This window comes from Hyperoodon ampullatus, assembly GCF_949752795.1.
Source record: "Hyperoodon ampullatus genome assembly, chromosome: 17".
Classification (NCBI taxonomy): domain Eukaryota; kingdom Metazoa; phylum Chordata; class Mammalia; order Artiodactyla; family Ziphiidae; genus Hyperoodon; species Hyperoodon ampullatus.
Window position 1 is genome coordinate 57,717,546 of NC_136930.1, and position 20,279 is coordinate 57,737,824.

Here is a 20,279-nt window from a genome sequence, read left to right on the forward strand (position 1 = left end):
GAGTTTCTACTTTTAACCAAGAACATTTGGTCACCCCAGACAAACACTCCTGTATAAGAATGGTTGGCATGGGGCTTCCCTGGTGGTGCAGTGGGTGAGAGTCTGCCTGCCGATGCAGGGGACACAGGTTTGTGCCCCGGTCCGGGAAGATCCCACATGCCGCGGAGCGGCTGGGCCGGTGAGCCATGGCCGCTGAGCCTGCGCGTCCGGAGCCTGCGCGTCTGGAGCCTGTGCTCCGCAACGGGAGAGGCCACAACATTGAGAGGCCCGCGTACCGCAAAAAAAAAAAAAAAAAAAAAAAAGAATGGTTGGCATGGAGGTGAGAGAGAAGGAGCCAGCCCAAGAAATGGGGAAAGAGGAATAACAGGAAAAGAAAAGAAAAAAAAAAAAACAAAACGGTGGGGCCTGTGGGAACCTGGGCAGCAGAAGAGATGATTTTTTCCTCAAACACCATTTAGTTGTATCACACTGTTTCTACACGTGAAAAAATGCAAAATGTAATATGAATGTCACCTGTCTTTTTATACCGGTGAAGTACAGGAAAGGTAACAAGCATCTCATTTTATTCAGGGCTAGCACTTTAAAAATGATTTCCAGGGACTTCCCTGGCAGTCCAGTGCTTAAGACTCTGCACTCCCAATGTAGGGTACACGAGTTCAATCCCTGGTCAGGGAACTCAGATCCCACAGGCTGCACAGCATGGCCAAATTAATTAATTAAACTAGAAATCTGTTAAAAATAAATAAATAAAAAAAAATAAAAATGATTTCCACAAATACATTCCTAAACACACAGCTGAAATTTCATTTGGAGCTTAAGAAAACTTGGGAAACTGGAGATGGCTCAGGTCCTGTGAAGGCCCAGTTTCTCAGAGCCAGGATGAAATCACTCTCCTTTTTCAAGAGCCTCCCAGGCTCGGCAGACAGGTGACTTTGACAGTAGCATATGTCACCAGCACTTTCTGACTCTAATAGTCTAATTTAATCATAGCCTGAAGGCATTGGATTCTTCCCTCCTCTTTTGGGGATACTGATATATACATTTATATTTTTCAAGTCCACATCTATTTTTATATTCTCACACAAAGTAGGCATATGTGAATAAGCCAATTTTCGATTATAAACCCATCATTAAGAAGAGACATCATGCAAAGGACCATTTACTTAAACAAGCGTGTACAACTAATTTGCACAAGGAAAGGTCACCGTGAATGGATTATCTCCATTGAGAGTAAAATTTAAAAAGAAAAAAGAAAAAGAAAAGAAAAAAAAAAACCCTTGCTACATTAATTAAACTGCAAAATAGACCTCAAAGTAGAAAACATTTTTAAGAGGGCTCAAATCTAGCTAAATGAAAATAATAATAAATTATGATAGTAATGGCTTCTCTTCCTTACCAAACATAGGGAAATAATTGACAAGTATCTTCAAGTTCAACTGTTGATAATGTCTCAATATCTACCTAATCAGTGGAGAAGAGTGAAATATGTACATACACAAAATATATATGTATAAAGTTTAAACTGAAACTTTTTTTTAATATAAAAAGGTCAAATATACTTGAGGCTACAGCAAAGTTTAATAAATGCCCAGAATAGAAAGCCCTGAGGGGCCAGAACAGAAGGCCCTACCTCCTTATCATTAGGCTGCTAAAATGTAAAACCCTATTAATGTGCTGGATTTTAACAAGTTTCAAAGTTGCCAGTTGCAAATTTTACTTTAGGGAAGGAGTGGGCAAGAGGAAAGGCAGAAAACTTGTAGGAAAAATTCAAATGACAATTATTCAAGCTGTTGATTTTTAAGTGGTTGTATAGGAAGATCTGCTGATGTAGTGAATAAAGCTTCATGATTGAAACTTGTGTTCATTCACGCAATAGGTAACAGAAGATGGGGGACAATCATTCTTGCTGGAATCAGGAACCCACTAGGTAAGCTGTGAGATTAAGAACAAAATGATGGGCTCTCTGGGCCTCAGTTTCCTCATCTGCAAAATGAGTCAGTTGGACAAGATGCCTAAAGATGGTTTTGAACATTCCATTCTTTATGTTATCATTTTTAGGTAAGAAAGAAGAATGTCCCTTTGAGTGTATCCCACTGCTCCAAAAGTTTCCATAACTACTGTAGGTATGTATGTATGTGTGTATATGTGTCTACAGAAATCTGCTCGTGTACACAATGTGTAATGTGTGTATTTATACTGACACACAAAGACATACAGAAACATAATCACTCATAACCTGAAACAATGATTTTTGGATTTCTAATCATGCTTAACCCATGAACCAGCCTCATTCTTGGGCTCTAGTGACAGTGAGCCTATGAATTACTGTGTACTACAATGGAAGAAGTAATGATGCCTGCAAAGGGGACAATCTTTCTAATTGAATCACGTATGTATTTGGTACCCTACCACTCAGCTCTCTGATGTTCTCCCATGCCCCACGTCTACCTCCTTCTAGGTGCTTAAACTTGTTCATTTATTCAATCATTCTTTTAAGAAATACTATGTTCCAGGCACTGTTCTAGTCTTGCAGATGTTGTGTAGAGAAGATGCTTCTTCAGCTGCTAGATCTACCAAAGACTCATCGGATAACTAGAAAAGACTGATGAGGACTTCAGGTGTAACATCTCCTGAGGGCATTTGTATTAAGTACACTGTGGAAGCCTGGCCTTCCAGAATGACACACTAAGGAATTCTGAGGACACTCTTCCCAGCAAAACAATTTAACTGGTACAAATTATAAGAGCATTCATTGAAAGTTTCTGGAAATTGTCCTAAGGTCATGATGACAAATGGAAAAACATTTGTTCAAGAAAATCTACCAAATCTCAGCAAGAACTGAGAACGTCTGGAGCCTCTGAGCCGAGATCTGTTCCATCACCAACCCCCATCAGCTCTGCCTAATAGAAGTTCTAACATAGGTGAGTACAGCTGAGAAGACCGGTCTCCCTCTACCCCCAGCTCCCATCGAGAAAGTGAAAATACAACCTATAGAAGAGAGAAAATATTTGCAAATCATAAATCTGACAAGGGACTTTTATCCAGAAAAGGTAAAGAACTCTTACAACCCAACAATCAAAAGACAAATAATCCAATTTAAAAACAGGCAAACGGGGGCTTCCCTGGTGGCACAGTGGTTAAGAATCCGCCTGCCAATGCAGGGAACACGGGTTCGAGCCCTGGTCCAGGAAGATCCCACATGCCGCGGAACAACTAAGCCCATGAGCCACAACTACTGAGCCCACGTGCCTAGAGCCCATGCTCCACAACAAGAGAAGTCACCACAATGAGAAGCCCGTGCACTGCAACGAAGAGTAGCCCCCGCTCGCCGCAACTAGAGAAAAGCCCGCACACAGCAACAAAGACCCAACGCAGTCAAAATAAATAAATTTATAAAAACAGGCAAAGGATGTGAACAGACATTGTTCCAAAGAAAATATACAAAGTGCCAATAAGCACATGAAAAGATACTTAACCATTAGTCTTTAGGGAAATGCAAATCAAAACAACAAAATATCACTTTACAGCAAGTAGGATGGCTATAATCAAAAGGACACATGACAACAGGTGCTGATGTGGCTGCAGAGACATTGGAACACTCGTATATTGCTGGTGGGATGGTAATATGGGGCGGCCACATTGGAAAATGGTTTGGCAGTTTCTTTTAGAACTAAAAGTGGGCTTAGCACCCAGCAATTGCACCCTTGGGCATTTATCCCAGAGAAATGAAGACTTATTTTCACGCAGAAACTTGTCCACGAATGTTCACAGCAGCTTTATCCTTAATAGCCCCAAACTGGAAACTATCCAAATATCCTTCAATGGGTGAATCATTCAACCAACTGTGGTACATGTATAGCTTAGAATACTTCTTAGCAATAAGAGGAAATGAACTACTGATACACACAACAACCCCAAGAAAATTATCCTAAGTGAAAAAGCCAATCCCAAAACGACATATTCTGAATTAGTCCATTTATAGTGTTCATGAAATAACATAATTACAGAGATGGAGAACAGGTTGGTGGTAACCAGTGGATAGGGACTGGGGAAAAAGATGGGGCGACGACAGGTCAAGTGAGGGGGACAGTCTTTTTAGAGACTAATTCTTCCCTATGACTTAAGCTTAGAAATATAGATCACATCAAAATCATAAACTTCTTAAAAACAAGAAACAACAAACATATGAGATCCTAAGCAAGAAGGTAAGTAGATGAGGGAGGCAACTAATCTCAGAGAACTTTCAGCTTTATTAATAATGGTTTTGTTACCCTTTTCAGATGGCCATTAAGTCCCCCGCTGTATAGGTGACGACACAGAAGACAGAACAGTTTCCATAAACTACTTCAATGAAAAATGCAATAAAAATAACATGACCCTGTATTTAACCTAGAAACCAAACCCATTCTACGGCCGAAATAATTCACTACAACAACCTTAAAGTTGTAGTGAATAATGTATGGGATACACCCCATTTAAAATGGGCCATACAATAATGCATAATTAAAGCCCTTCCCCTCCATATGAAACTTTTTGGGGGGGGTGCTGAAAGCAATTCAGTGCAACCAGCATATGGGTGGAGGGCGATGTGGCATTAGCACTGGGGTCCTCAAAGTACACTCTTCCAACTAGTAGCATCATCTGGAAAATTGGTAGAAATGTACATTCTCAGCCTTACCCAGGCCTGCTGAATCAGAAACCCTGGGGGAAGGGCCCAGAATTCTGCGTTTTAACAAGCCCTCCAGATAATTAAGATACACCCTAAATTCTGAGAACCACTGGCACGGTGGTTAAGAGCTTAATGATTAAAAGCTTAGTGGTTAAGCAGCTTTAGACCCAGCCAAACCTGGGTCCCAATCTTACCTTGGCTATTCATAAGCTGAATGATCTTGGGAAAGTTTTTTTTTTTTTTTTGTGGTACACAGGCCTCTCACCACCGTGGCCTCTCCCGTTGCGGAGCACAGGCTCTGGACGCACAGGCTCAGCGGCCATGGCTCACGGGCCCAGTCGCTCTGCGGCATGTGGGATCTTCCCGGACCGGGGCACGAACCCATGTCCCCTGCACCGGCAGGTGGACTCTCAACCACTGTGCCACCAGGGAAGCCCTTGGGAAAGTTTTTAATTTGTCCAGATCTTAGTTTCCTGGTTGGCAAAATGGGGATAATACTTCTACTGTGAGGATTAAATGATACATTTTAACTAAGCCTGGGCACATTATAAGCAATCCATAAATGGTAGCTATGATTGGAAGGGAGGTGACCGAATATAATGGAAAATACAGCCAGTTTAAGTAGGAAAACCTGGGATGAAGAACTTGGCTTCTGGACCTACCACTTTCTGTGTGCCCCTGTGCAGACTGTTTAGCTTCTCTGGGCCTCAAAGATGTGAAGAGTAAATGAGATTGCGTGCATACAGTAGAAACTGCAAGGCACTGCGTGATCGTAAATTTTTGTATAAACTACAGCGGTTCAAGAGGAATACAAACATTTCAAAAACGTAACAAACAAACGGAAGAGGAATGGATTCCCCAAGACAGAGCCAGGGAGACGTGTAGAGCAGACCCTTGAAAATAAAATGAAAACAGAAGCTGTGAATCACAACAGCAGTTTCTAATTGAAAGGATTTTGCCTTACTATCAAACACTCCATAGCCACGGACAATGCTGGTGCAGTGTGCCCACGGGTCCAGCTGTGCTTCCCACAGTTCCTTGGTAGGCTCAGTTCCATGTGAGCCTGCTTTCTGCTAATCAGAGGATAGGGAAGACGTGAGCCAGGCCCTCCTCCCTGTAGCCACACAATTCTCGTCTCCCCCTGATGCTGCTACAGTTTGTCTCACGTATTGATTTATAAAGTGAACATCTACAGCTGATATGCTCCCTCTCAGCCCCCATCCTCATAAGTACTTAATCTTCTTTGCTTACCCCCAGGTTAGAATCACATCCCTGAAGAAAAAAACAAAGAACGCAAAAACAACTTCTGACTGTTGTAGCTGCACAAAGTGCTCTGGGATAAGGGAAATAAAATAGCTTCCTTGGCACCTCCTCTGTGCTTTCTTTCATTCATTCAACAAACATTAGTTGAATGCCTAATGCCTAGTACCATGTGTCAAATACTGTTCAAGGAACTGATGGTCCAGGGAGAAGGCAGATGTGTTATCAAACGATTGTCATTCGGTGAGGGAAATGGGAGGATGGAGGCAAGGGCTGGGAGTTATGTAGAAAAGGGAAACAACAGGCACAGCTTGGCTTTGGTGGGGAAAGTGAGAAGCAGGGATGCTTCTTGGAGGACGGGAGATTCTGAGCTAATATTAAAGGAAGAGCAAGAATCAGTCCAGCAAAGAGCTGTGAGGAGGCGACAGGCATCTCTGGGGGTAGAGGTAGCAGAGCAGGAACAGACACACCAAGGTGAGACACACTGCCCAGAGTCTGGGGTGCACCAGACGGGGAGGAGAGATGAGGCTGCTGGCACAGGCAGGGTCCCCCTGGGAGGATCTCCTGGACCTCAGACATGACCCTGTGCAGGTGGTCATGAGTCCCTGAAGGGCTCAAGCAGAAGAGTGACATGTCACCAAAGGAAAGCTCAGTACTTGATATAAGTCAACTTCACAGGCAGACATGAAGTTCACACAGCCCGATAACCTTGCCAACGTAGGTCACAGCTGTGGAGCCACCGGGGCTCCAGCTCCAGGCTTTCTGATTCTAAAGGGCCTTTGCCCTGTACTACATGATACTGTCTCCTCGGCAGCTCACACAAATGGAATGTCTGAAAGTTATGTTTCTTACATGGTGAAGTCCTAAACCTTTCACCTACTTTCAGGCATTGGCAACAAAAGGCTACCATTTAAAAGGACTCTTTCTCCCCTACTCAAAACTCCACCCCATGTCACACCAGGAGTTCAGTCCAAGATGGTGCTCTGTTATTTAATATCTATGTTGCCTTTCTTGGACTATCACAGATTTGACGCTTAAAATTTCAATTATTTTTGAGAAAACCCCAAAATCCATAGCATGTAATAAAATGAAATTGGCCCAAGGCACAGATTGAACTGAGAAAACCAGGAGTGGGAGCCAATCTTTTGGCTGGAAAATGGGTCCATTGGCCACCATTCTATCTCTATTTGTTGTCTTGTAAATTACACACAGAAAAGTATAGGCCCCAGTGGTCTTTGTGAATTCACGGGATTCACTGAGCCTCAGTTTCTTCACGCCACCTGCTCATACAGTGTCTGCGCCCACGAATGAGCTACTCTATGTTCCGGAGTCAGGGAAATGCAGATGGATTATCCTAGTGTGTGGCGCTGGTGACCAGAGTGACTGCAGCCTCAGGGACTCAGTAGCTCCCAGTGGAAAGGCCCTCGCTATTTGGAGATGGTGAGATTCCTAACACAGGCCACTCTGCCCTGAGGACTGCCGGCTACTCGAACCTCTGGGGCACTCGGTCAGGCTGAGAATTAGGAAATGATTTCTTTGTGGTGCTCCTCTGAATGACCCTGCCGATCCCAAGCTGTCCACCCTTTCACACTTCCTGGCTTTCCACTTAAGACCATCTTCTTTTTATGCCCATTTAAAATCCATTTCAATATCGGGAAGGGAGGGAGGAACAGTGCGTGGGCTTTGGCTGGGGCGGGAGGCCCCAGGGGAGGTACTGACTCTTTCGCACACATCATCTCATTTAAGCCTCACAGCCACCCCAGGAGGTGGATATGGTTATATCTGCTTTTCACAGGGAAGAAGAAAGAGTTGGCTGGATCCTTGGAATCAAACACTGCGTCTGAACACACTGGATCATAATCCCATATCAAGTCTACACTCCCCCACCCCATCTCTACCCTAAACATCCACTGGCAGCTAAGAAGTGTAAGCCTGGACCAGGTGGTAACCCTCACCTGCACGTATTAATGAACTTAACATGTACCAGGTACACCATGCAGAAGACCACGTCGGTTCCCGCCCATTACATAGCAGCTCAATGGCTAATATGTAAAAGCAAGTGACAAAAATAGGACAGCCATTAATGATAGCAATTATAATAATCATCCCCCCAATGATTACATGTTTCCCATGGGTGGGGCAACAACCCGTGTTCATTCCTGCCCTTTCTCTCTACAACCACACATGAAGGGGCCCCATTTTACAGATGATGAAGTTGAGTAGCAGAGTTGTACTTTGTGGGGCTTGTACCAGAAGGGCTCTGTTGTCTCCCAGAGCTGCCTCGAAGGAAGGAGTAACTTCCCCAGAAAAGGGGAAAATGAAAGATTTTGAATATATTGTGCCAGGGAACATGAACCTCAGGAAGCGATCGGAACGAGGCGAGATTTTGGAGCACCGGTTTTTCTGCTCGGCAATACCAAATTTCAAAGTGCTCTGAGATAAACGCAATTCCAGGACGTGTGGGTCTAAATTCTCTGGTTGGAAATAAAGCATTTCTGAAAGTGCTAAATAAGGAGCTCTCTGGGTACAGTGGGGGAAAGGGAAGGGAGTGACAATTAAGGAGCCAGCAGCAGCCGTGACCTCAGATGGATAAATGGGTCCACAAGAGGCACACCAAGGACCTGACTGCAGGACCTAAATGTCTGGGACAGACCCGAGGGCAACTGGGAAGCCCAAGGTCATTATCTTACCATTAACCTTTCACCAGGCTCCGCGCCACGAAGACAAGCCAGCCAAGTGCAGTGGGTCCAGGAAGTGTGGACTGAAGCTGCGGGGCCAGCAGCGTGGGGTGTCAAGCCTCGACGGTGACTCCTCGGGGACAGGCCGAGTCCCAGGGAGCAGCCTGTGGACAGGGTACTTCCCCACACACCCTTCTTCCCTTCCACCCCAGAGGAAACCTTCCCCGATCCCTAAGTCTTACCCAGAGACCCTCTTGCTGCTCACATGGCACCCAGGATTCCCTGTCTACTACTCCCTCTGGATCCAGTTGCCCATTTTCTTGTTTCCCTTCCACTGGGCTCCAGGAGGGAGGACCATGGTCCTACTTTCTGCTGAACCAACACCTACCCCCAGGGCCTGGCCTGCAGGAGCCACTCAAAACATAGGTATGAAATAGATGAAAAGTGCTCAGTGTCCCCTGGTTTGCAGGGGGGCGGGAGGGGTTGTAGAAACAACAGAGACACAAAGAAGAGCCATGAGCCCTTCATTACAACCATCTCTGCTTAGCTAATAGCAATACGTGCGGCTCTTGATTATGCCAGCCCTTCCTAGGATGATCTTCACTCCTGTGTTTAGGCTGAGCCCAGCTGACTTAGAGCATGGAAAAGGGTGTCTTTTATATATAGCGTCTTCCTTTTGTACATTTTTGTATCCCTTCTCTGTCTTTATTTCCGAAGGCCTGGCATCTTGTTAAAGGTTCTGTCCTCTGCACACTGATGAAGGGGGCGGGGATGTGTGTTTCACCAGCCCTGCTAAACAGCATTATTTGCAAATCAAGTTAAATGTATGCACAGCACTATTCAAACTGAACTGTCTCCTGGCTTTCCCCCACGTCTGAGCTAAAAGAAAATAAAACTGGAGAACCTCTTCCCGGCTTCTGCCATGATAAACACTGCATCGGTGCAAAGGCGAAGACTCCTCATCCCCCAAAGAAAACTGGGCTCACCCCAATGTTCTGACCCCTTCCCTTCTTGAGCCAAGACTGTTCTTCCCTGCACAGCCAGCCTGGGTCAGCACTGGGATTAGGAGGATGTTTGGAATTCCTGCTGGGCTGTTCTCCTCATCAGAGTAGACACTGCGTAGGGGCCATCCGGTGTCCAACCTCACATACCCTGCATTCTTGGTCAGTGCTGAAGCCTTTCATCTGCTCCTTGCACTTAAGTGATTATAAAATACCTTGAGAATCCAATTACACACAGCTAAGGAAATGATTCTGGTTTCAGCTACCCTCACTTCCCATCTCCTTTCCTACCTTTGCCATTCCTGGGCTCCACCTTCTGACTTTGACAGTCAGGGCCAGCTCACCTCTGGGCCTTCTGCACTGAACAAGCAAATGAGACCTCAGAAATGTGCATAGGCAGCGATGGCCCATCCTCAAAATTTACAGGACGCATAATATGAAAGCTGCATGGAGCTAGTTGTCTATGGAAAGTTTAATCTCTCTCACCTGGGTATGTGAGTATATAATTGTACAGGTGCATACGTGCCTCCACGAGACATCAAAATCTGTTATGATGAACAATCTGATGCCACATATGGCTTACTGACCAGATCAGCCTCCATGAAGGGTTTGGTCACTGGAGATTGGGAAAGCCCGTAAGTCTAGATTCTGCCATTTCCTTTGGCAGAACCACAACAGTGCCCTGGGAGAAAGAGTCTGTGACACTGAGTCACCTCTGCCTCTCCTCCAGCCAGCTCTGCTCAGCACTGTCCCCCTTGAGAAGCAGCTAAGCAGCTAGCCAACTCCTAGGTGGCCTCATTTTGGGAAGAGGTTGTGGGACGGAGGGATAATTTAAGCATCTGATGGGAGAGAGGTAGACCAGATGGCTCTTAAGACGCCTTCCTGTCCTGATATTTATTTGCTGGACAAATGAAAGTTGAGCAGCTCCTATGTGCCAAGTGACGCACTGAGCGCTGGGGAAACAAAGATGCAGAAGCCCCCAGGAGCTGCCCCCTACTGGGTTTTGTAATCCCATGGGAACCAGAGTCTCCTTATGCCCCTCTTTCCTATATCTCTTTAATTCTACTCCTCCTTTGGGTTTCCACCTGAGCAGGGCAACAGGAAGCATACTCTTGTTCTTAATAGTTTCAGGTCAGAATAGGTTCAGTCTTATCCCCCTAAAATCCATTTTCCATAAAGCAACCAAAGATACCGTTAAGACGTCACTCCCAGGCTGAAAACCCTCCACCGAATCTTCATGGCACTTAGAACAATACCCATGTCCCTTGCCCTGGCCGACAGGGCTCCCTGAGAACTGGCTTCTGCCGACAGCTCTGACCGCTCCTCTCCTCACTCACCATCTACAGCTACACTGTCCTTCTCGCCGTTTCTAGAAACATCACACACATCACCGTCTCATGGACTTGTACTTGCCGTGTCCTCTCCCTGGAATTTTTCTTCCCCCAGATCTACCTCAAGATGCACATCAGCCTTCAGACAAACAGTCCCTCCTCAGAGAGGCCCTCGCAGACCAGCCTGTGTTCCCAGCACTCACTGTCCCAATTCTCCATTGCGTCTCTGTCCTAGGATTTACCACTGTCTGAATTCACGCACATGTTTGTCTTTCTGGCCAACTGTTCCTATTCACTGCTGTGACCCCAGCCGCTAGACTTGTGCTTGGACCATAGTCATTTTTTAAGCAATAGTTGTTGAATGGATGCCAGATCTCCTTATTCCTCAGCGAATAATGCCTGTGAGGTCATAAAGTGTCCAAAAACGCTGGCCACATTCACAAGGGTAAATCTGTAGGACAAGTTCCTAAAAGGATATAAGACAAGTTCTCTCTCATCTTTGCTTTATGCAATATCAGCCTGATGTCTCTGGTTAACATTAAGATTCATCAACTTCTCCAAATGCCATCTGCTATGAAAGCAAGATCCCATTAAAAATGTCTTTAGAAAAAAAATTTTTTTAAAAAGGAATGTCTTTAAGAGATGTTTATGTAGAGTGATAGGATGAAGCCTACATAAAGTAACACCTAGAAAATATAGGTTCTGGTCTTGACTTTGTCACTGTTTGATTTTAAGCAAGTTATACTCTGTTTCTGAATCCATGCTTATTTATAAAATGGGACAAACATACTAGTCTTGCCTACCTAATAATGAAGTCTACTGAGATGTAATGAAACAGTATAGATGAGAGTATTATGCAAATTAAAGCACATATGAGTATCAATAAGGATTAAGCAAGCATATTTTTGGAATGGCCTTTGTACATATGGGGCATAATGTAGAGGATGTCAACGGCCTGTTTCTTTTTCTTCTTTTTGAGTCTCAAATTGTTATGTCCTCTCTCCCAAATCCATTCAATGCTTCAGAAGTGCAGATCATTTTCCAAAAGAAGCATCTGGAACAGCTAATTTGTTGCCAAAGCCAGTGATGAAACACACATGATCCTGTGGGGCTGAAAGGCCTGCCATGATTCCCAGTTTTCCACTGTGTTAGTTTTCAGCTATTAACCACTCTGTTTTCAGGTGATGAATTTGGAATGAAGATGGCTCAGAACTCTTGGCTACAGGGCCCTTAAAGAGACAGCAATTCTGTCACATGGAACCTCTTGTTGCTTGGTTTCCATTAAGGAATCTTGGCTTTTAAATAAACCGTCAAGTAAAACTTGGCATCAAAACACAAAGTGGTAACCTCCTTTGCAGAGGAGCTGACAGCTCAGCTGTGTGTCAGATGGATAGCTGCTAAGAGTCAGCTCCAAAGGCGACTGCGTCCTCTCTGGAAGGGAGAGGGTACCACAAACTGCCTTCCTCAGGATTAAGTTAAAGCAAAATTTAGGGATGATCTTAATGGAAAGTGGACTCAGTAACACCAATTGACCATATCCCTCTCCATGAGCGCTGGTTTTGGAATTATAAAAGTTTTTGAGGTGCGAAAACATAATTGGAAAACTTTTTTTCCTTGCTTAAAGGGCTAATTGATTTCACAGGTGTTTAATTATCATTTGCTGTGAGATAATACCTTGTAGTGCCATAAAAAAATGGATTTAATTTTCGAGTGCTTGCAAAACCATTGCCAAAGCCAAGTTAGAGCTAAAGCTAGATAATTATTCTATAAATCAAACACAGTGACTCCTTTCTTTGAAATTTTTAATACTTGGGGATAATGATATCTGACAACCTTGAAACTAACACGAAAAGGATTTTCCTGCCAAGTGCCAAAAAGCAACCATTGGAGCATTGCAGGCAGTTTGGTTCATTAATGGTGACTCAGGCAACCTCAGGACCATGCCTGTGGGCTTCCGAAACATGCCAAGGTTTAAGGCATTGGTGTGTGTCAAGACACAGTACTCTCTACCAAGATCAAATGGCCAGACGTCCAAATAAGGTCTACAGCAAAACAGAAAAGAAATCCAAAACCACCCTTCGCACAAAAACTGCCTAAAAGCCACTGTAACTCTCTGAGCCCAAACTCAGAGCCCTGGAATGTGGAAAGTAGAGGTTTTACAACTTGATCAATAAATACTTTCCTATCTTAGGCTTAAGGCACAACACTTGTGCTTTCTGTAATAATAAGGGAGAGAAATCATGAAATCAAAAGAATGTTAACAGCTGGAAGGTACCACAAAGATCGCCCAGCACAAACACCCAAATGAAGAAAGCAAAGCCAGGAGAAGTCAAGTAACTCATCCAAGATGACACCACCAGGGGCAGAAGCAAGATAAAAAGGACTGTTCTGAGAAGCAGAACAAGGAAGAAAGAGCCTAAAAATGGATTTGGAGTCCCATTCTCATCCAAAATCTAAAAATAAAAGAAGGAAACTTTTTTAAAGGCAAAAAGAAAAAAAAAAAGTGAGGTTTCTTTCTGTAAGAGGAGTGGCTATTTCTCCAACAGAGCCCAGTTTCCGTGGAAGTGCTTCAGCTGCCTTAAATAACCGTATGGGGATTTTAGTTGGTGCCACGTTTCAGATTTTTCTTTCCTCCAACTTTTATTCAGAAGCTGTTGGAGTCATAACATGTTCCATTAGATTAAGTGTGCCTAAATGATTTAAGAAAGCTGGGCAAGCTGGCTGGGTGCACACACACAGTCAGCATTATTTACTTTATTTAATGCCCGTGTGTAGAGTGTGTGCACCGCCCAGATCACTCACTGTACAGCATGGATTTTCAGGCAATTTGAGTTGGCCTTTACAGGTTAAGGTAATATAAGGCAAGATGCAGTATAACTGGTGCCATTCCTGGACACTGTACTTCGGTCCTCCTAGTAAAAACCTAAGCCAAAGGCATGCTGGCAGAAAAGGCAGGGGAAAATGTGGGTCCCAGAATAGTCTGAAAGGGATAGGATGGAAAAGCATTCATAGGGACTGGCTTGGGATTGCAATGGAAACTCCTGCAATCAAGAAAAATGGTGATAATAATTATAGCTAACATTTATTGGGCTTATTGCATGCCCAACATTCTGCAAAGCACTTTACGTCTGTTTGGCCATTTGCTCTTCCAAAAACCCTGTGAAGTAGGTAACATTATGTCTCCTACTTTATAGAAGAGGAAACTGAAGATTATACCTAATTTATCTAAACGTACTTAATTAGTAGGCAGGTGGGATTTGAACTCAGGCATTCTGACTGCAGGGCCCAAATTATTATATATTATAGCACGCACACTGCCTCCTTTCTATAATGCTTCATGGAGATGTCCCAGGGACCAGCCAGTGAGCTCCGTCTTGAGGGACACCATGAGAACCACTATGGAATCTACTGGACTGATTTATGATCTTCTAACCAGAGATATGCCTGGTATATCTCTGAGCCGGATCTTTTATCCAGCTCAGAATCAGAAAGGATAACCTTCCCGAGGTCAGCCCACATTTAAAGTATTACTCCCAGGTCCTAGGGAGTAGGTAGACCAGGTGAGAAACAAATTGCTGCTCATAAAATATTTGCAAATACCCTGAGAAATGCAAGAACATATAATGCTACAAATATTTGGTCTGCAAGAAGGTACTTATTTAGGGAACTAGATTGAAAGATGAAATTAGTAGCCCTCCATGCCATAAAAAAAAATTGCTGTTCATTTGCTATATTTTATCCCAGACAAGACCACTTTTGAACGCAGAAACCTTAAGCCCTCTTTCTAAGAAGTTATATAATTTTTACTTTCCCAGTCCATTGTGGGGCTTTGGCACCAAGAACTATACCATGCCTTGTAGTTATCTTAGAAGCTTGAGTGGAGCCTGTACTACATGTGTGGGTCCCTGAGGCCACATGAATAGGACAGGGAAGAGAGAAATCCTGTCAGAGACACTGGCGTTTCATCCATTCACTTGTGTACCCATCCAGCCAGCCATCCACCCATCGAACAATAATATTTATTGTGAACCTGTAAGTACCAGGCATGCTACTGTCAGGAGTGGGGAATTCAATGGTGAGCAAAAATAAGAATAGTAACTTTAATGATGATGATGATGATGTTTCTTTACCTTATGCAATTGACAGTCTTTTTCGGGAGACTGATATTAAATAATTAACCATCATAAAATCAACAGCTGTGGTGAGTGTTCCGAGGAGAGACTAGTCGTCCTATGGGAGCACATGAAAGAGGGAGTTGACCTAGTCAGGAGAGGGGGACTAAGCTGAGGCCTAAAGGATAAGTGTCGGTCAAGCAGGGCTGGGGTGGAGATGAACTACTGCGAGCGGTGCTGAAGACAAACTGTCCAAGACCATCAAGAAATGGAAAATACCTTTGAGCCAGCAAAGTACACACACCACGACTAATTGTTCCAACAAGTGCAACACAGACGAAATCCATTGGATGGTACGTAAAACACACGTTGGGGCTGCTGGCTGCCTGGACAAATGAGTATTCAAGCCTGGATGTCTGGACAGATACTCACTTTCTGTTGAGCACGCTGACCATATTATTAGCATCCCAGATTCCACACACCTGCCGAGCAGTAGCTGACTGCAGCAGACCTTAACCCACGGTACAGGTAGGAAAGCTGCGGCAGGAAAGAGGCTTGACATCTTGATTGGAGCTAAGCAAAGATACTCAGGGTCATGCCAGTTCACTTCACCTGCTCTGCCCTCCACTCCCAGGACCTGCCAACTCACCTGTTTCAGACTTATTTATGAACCCTTTTTCCTGTTGTCTCAACATCCTACAGGCTCAGCAGAGATGGTGCTGAATCCCTAAATGATCATATTTTCACAGTAATTAAAAGCCAAATTCCCCAACTCCCTAAATGCAACGAGCAGCTTGAATGCCTGTGTTTTGCCCTAACACTGAACATCTCTAAGGTGAAGGAAAAGCCTGAGAGAAAGGAATGAAATGACTTAATTGCCGAAAGAGGCAGCCTTAGGATGCGGTAGAAGGGGCCCAAGAGGAAAGGAAGCTGGAGCTTCTGTCGGGACGACCTGCTCAGGAGCACCCAGGAGCCCTGGCTCCAGCCCGTCCTCAAGTGCCGACCACTGGGCTGGCCCAGGACCCACTGGCCCGAGAGACCCTGAGAGGGCATCTCTCTGCCACAATGATGAGTCCTTCCTGCTGAATTTAATAGTTTTTAAGGCGAGAGGGGTGAACGAGGCAATTTCAGTTATTAAGGCATTAGTTTGGATTGGAGCCCGGAACAAAAGAAAAGCCACAACTGGGTTCACCCAACAAAGACACTGTTTCCATCCATCTGCCTCTTAGACTAATTTAGGGATTACAGCACTTGCCCACAACCTCCGACAAAGCAAACTCAAGATCGTATATCGAGGCCAGACCAGAGCAAACCACTGCCACCTGTATCTTGAAGGCTGCTAATTCCTCAGAAAATACATTAGAAGAAAAAGTTGGAGGAAAAATATATATGTATATATGTTTAAATATCACAAAACACATTTCCATTCTTTAAATCATAGTCTCTCCTAGAATAAGAAAGCTGACGTGAGAGTCCAAGGAAAGGCTCTTAGTAAAAAACATAAAATATACTTATAAAATAGTACCTTCACATGTAGAAATAACAATAATGATAACGCTATAACAACTGCCACAATTTTTAGCACACTCATATGCTAAGCCCTGTGCTAAGTACTTTACATACAGCATCACCATCTCAGGGTCACAATCTGAGGTTAATACTATTATCCCCATTTCATAACTGAGCACGGAAGCTGAAAGAGTTCCAATAATTTGCCCAGAGTCACACAGCCAGCAGAGAAGGACAATTAAAATCCAAACATGGTCTGTCTGCTCCTGAGGTATGAGAAGCTGCCGGGCTTCACTGGCATTTTGTTCTGGCAGTTCTTGATGTCTTAAGAAGAGGCATAGATGAGATCTTTCAAAGTATTGAGCACTGAAGATATTTCAGTGCTCATTCCAATGGCTAATTCAAATAAAGTACCACTAGACCTTAACATACAGAATTGACATGTATGCAGACATTTAAATGGCTGACTTCTAGGCTTTTCGGATTGTTATATTCCAGATAAGTTAATGCGTTCATAGTCTGCCTTTCACTTCTGTTCTGATAGGGTGCTAGGTACATGTGTTCAGTTGTCTGAAATCATCCTGAATGGAGAAAAGCCAAATTAAGCTGCAGGTCCATCCAGTTTACTTGTCACTGGGAAATCCTCTAGTTGTAAATAACTCAGTGATCAAACATACAGGCACAAAACCCAGCTACCTGTTCACGGCCTTCCCCTTGGGAGGCTGAGTGGAAACTCTGTGGAATAATAGTGAGGAAGAATAAATTAGCAGATACTTAATTTTTTTTTAAGAAAAAAACCCTGTAATTGAGAGTGATTGACCTTAAAATTTAAATCGAATTAAGATGGTTTCATCTTCTTCTCACTACTTCTGATGTTGAAATTTGGAGGGGGTGGTGAGGGGAGATTCTTTTGGATGGAGATGCTAGATGAATCCTTGTAAAGCAGCACATTACAGCTATACCCACCTGAATTCATGTTCAGACATCTGCATCCCCAACACAATAGCAGCGGAAAAGCAGCAGAATGAAAGAAGTGCTACCCACTTAGAGCTCAGCCCAGGGATCTGCTGGGCACCCTTTGCTAAAGCTACTTACAAGTGAATTCAGAATTCACACAAGGTATCCAGGCATGGAAGCTAAGACATAAATCATTTATTGACAAAGGGACCATTTGTCATTTTAAAATAATTATGTTTCTTTAAGCAGAGTGACAAATTCCATCTTCCCCAATTTACTTATTGAGCCTTACAGGCAATGTAAGTCCCGAGTTGTGTGTGTGTGTGTGTGTGTGTGTGTGTGTGTGTGAGAGAGAGAGTGAGAGAGAGAGAGAGAGAGAGAGAGAGAGAGAGAGGGGGGACCACAAGGAGATTCTATTTTCTTCCTGAAACTTTTATCTTAAGAACCCACGATCCCTAAGGGCAGACTGAAAAATGGGTGTGGTGCCCACATCTCCTTCAGTTGTCTTGCAGAGAAGGTATTCTCTACATGCTGCAAATTTGGTCAAGATAATATTCACAAGGAACAACTAAACAGTGAACACTGATGTTAAACTACAGATTTTAACCTTTGGACACAAGTGTGAAACCCTTCCCTTCAAACTTGCAAAACCCACACAACAGAATGTGTGTCATCCTGATGCAAATTTAGACACTAGAGATGCAAAATGTGTGCTCCACAAGCAAACCATGCTTTACCATTAATTCTCTTGCCAGCAGGATAATAACGTGTGGTAGAAACCCCAGTCTCAGCTGCTTTTAAAGAGACTGGAGGCAAGTATTCACTGCACAGGGCATCACCGCCCATTAAGGATGTAGCCACCCGATTCAACCAGTAGATGGGGCACGTCCACATGCCAAGGGTCCCCACTCAACTCCCTTGATCAGGAGGAACAGGTCCTGGTTCCTCCTCCTTAGCTCCCAACCAGATGGTCAAAATGATACCAAAGAGGGAAAAGGAGACCCTATCTCATCTCTAAAAGAGCCCTTTGATTATTTCCCTGACTTCTCTTTCACTTTTATTACAATATAAACAAAAGGGGTAGTGACTACTGAGATGGCGGGCGGGGGGAAGGGAGTTGGAGTTGGCCAGCTCAGAAGAAATGCACTGCCCACAGCACCTTGGATATAATCTAAAAAAGCTCATCAGTCGGCCAGTCACTTACTTTGGAGCCATATTTACTGAGTGCCTACCATGTGCCGGCCCTGCACTGGGCAGGCTGCTGGGTCTACACTGGTGACTCACTCAGAAATGAGATGTGCTCCATGGAGTTCATCATCTACCATGGGATACAGACCCTGAAGAAATGCAAATGGTCATGTGTAGCTATAAACCCTGATGGGGGCTAAGGAACAGGGAGCATTAGAGTGACTATGGGTAGGAAGTCAAAACTGAGTCAAGGTTGGGTGGTCAGGGAAGCCCTCTCTGAAGAAGCAACACAGACATGGCCTGAGAGCTGAAGAGAAGGCAGCTTCCTAAAGGGGGTGTAGGAAGAACAGTTCTGGAAGGGGGATGCGTTTGTGCAGAGCTCCAATGTGGAACCTTCCTGACACACTCAAGGAACAAGGGAAACGGAGCCAGTCTGGGTGGGGTGGAGTGGGGTGGAGGGGCAAGTGGTGGTAGAGAAAGGAAGGTAAATGACACAACCAAAGGCATTTTTCTGACAGGGCAGTGGGTGGTCCCGGTTGTGATCATACTCATATACTACACACACACACACACACACACACACACACACACACACACACACACACACACACACACACACACACACACACACACACACAGTTATATAGTGCTTCATTTTCCAGGTGCTATTTCAAATCCCTTACATATATAAACTCCATCTACTTCTCAAAATAACCCTAAAAAGTAAGCACTATTACTAACATCCCCTCCTCAGAGACGAGGAAACAGAAGCACAGAGAGGTTAAGTGACTTGCCCACAGTCACACAGCTACTTCTGTGCCAGAGCCTAGATTGGAACCCAAGGCATCTGACTCCAAAGTGCATACTCTTAGCTTCTATACTCTAATGATTCTCAGAAGCATCATTTTATTGTGATATTTCTGTATGACTACATATATTTTGCTATGAGTATGATAAGACTGGGCTTTTTTTTTTTCCTTTTGTATTTTTGGGTTTTTTTGGTTTTGCTGGCAGGGAGGACTGACGTGGCCCCAATAAGAAATCTACAACTTGGCAATGAATATACGGCCAGACAGACTTATCATATCCTGATAATCAAGCACAATTGTGTACCCCGACTCCTGCCAGATGCCAGCTTCCTCTCGAGTCTGGGTTCTGTACACAGGCTCCCCAAAGGACTGTAAATCAGTGGCGCTAGATATCTCCACAAAGTTTCAAACAGATGTTCACCCAGTGCTTACTCGCCCAGGCTCCAGATGGCTCCGGATTCTGGCTTCTTCCTCCCGCAGACCCTCAAATCACACTTCAGACAATGTCAGTAAGGCAGGCTGAAGAAGGATGAAAGAAGTGGATCTAGTGGAGTTCTTTAAGAAGCCCCATAGAACCCGGCCCGGCGGTATTTCATGCATGCACAGGAGGAGTCGTAACCTGAGGCAGCATAAATCACTGCCAGCCTTTACGACCTGGATACAATTTTCCGAATGATGAAGTTGTCATAGGTGTTGTGGAAGAAGTTTGTGCTGCCAGTCAGCCTGGGTCTGTAACAATTTATGCCAACCTCTTCCATAGGCAAC

At 44.2% G+C, this 20,279-nt stretch overlaps 1 protein-coding gene across 1 annotated transcript in view; it reads right to left on the bottom strand.

Moving 5' to 3' along the window:
* Positions 1-20,279, bottom strand: part of EXT1 (exostosin glycosyltransferase 1) — a gene marked incomplete at its 5' end in the record, with an annotated part of 308,249 nt that overhangs the window by 44,868 nt on the left and 243,102 nt on the right. The gene's annotated exons all lie outside the window — the stretch shown is intronic.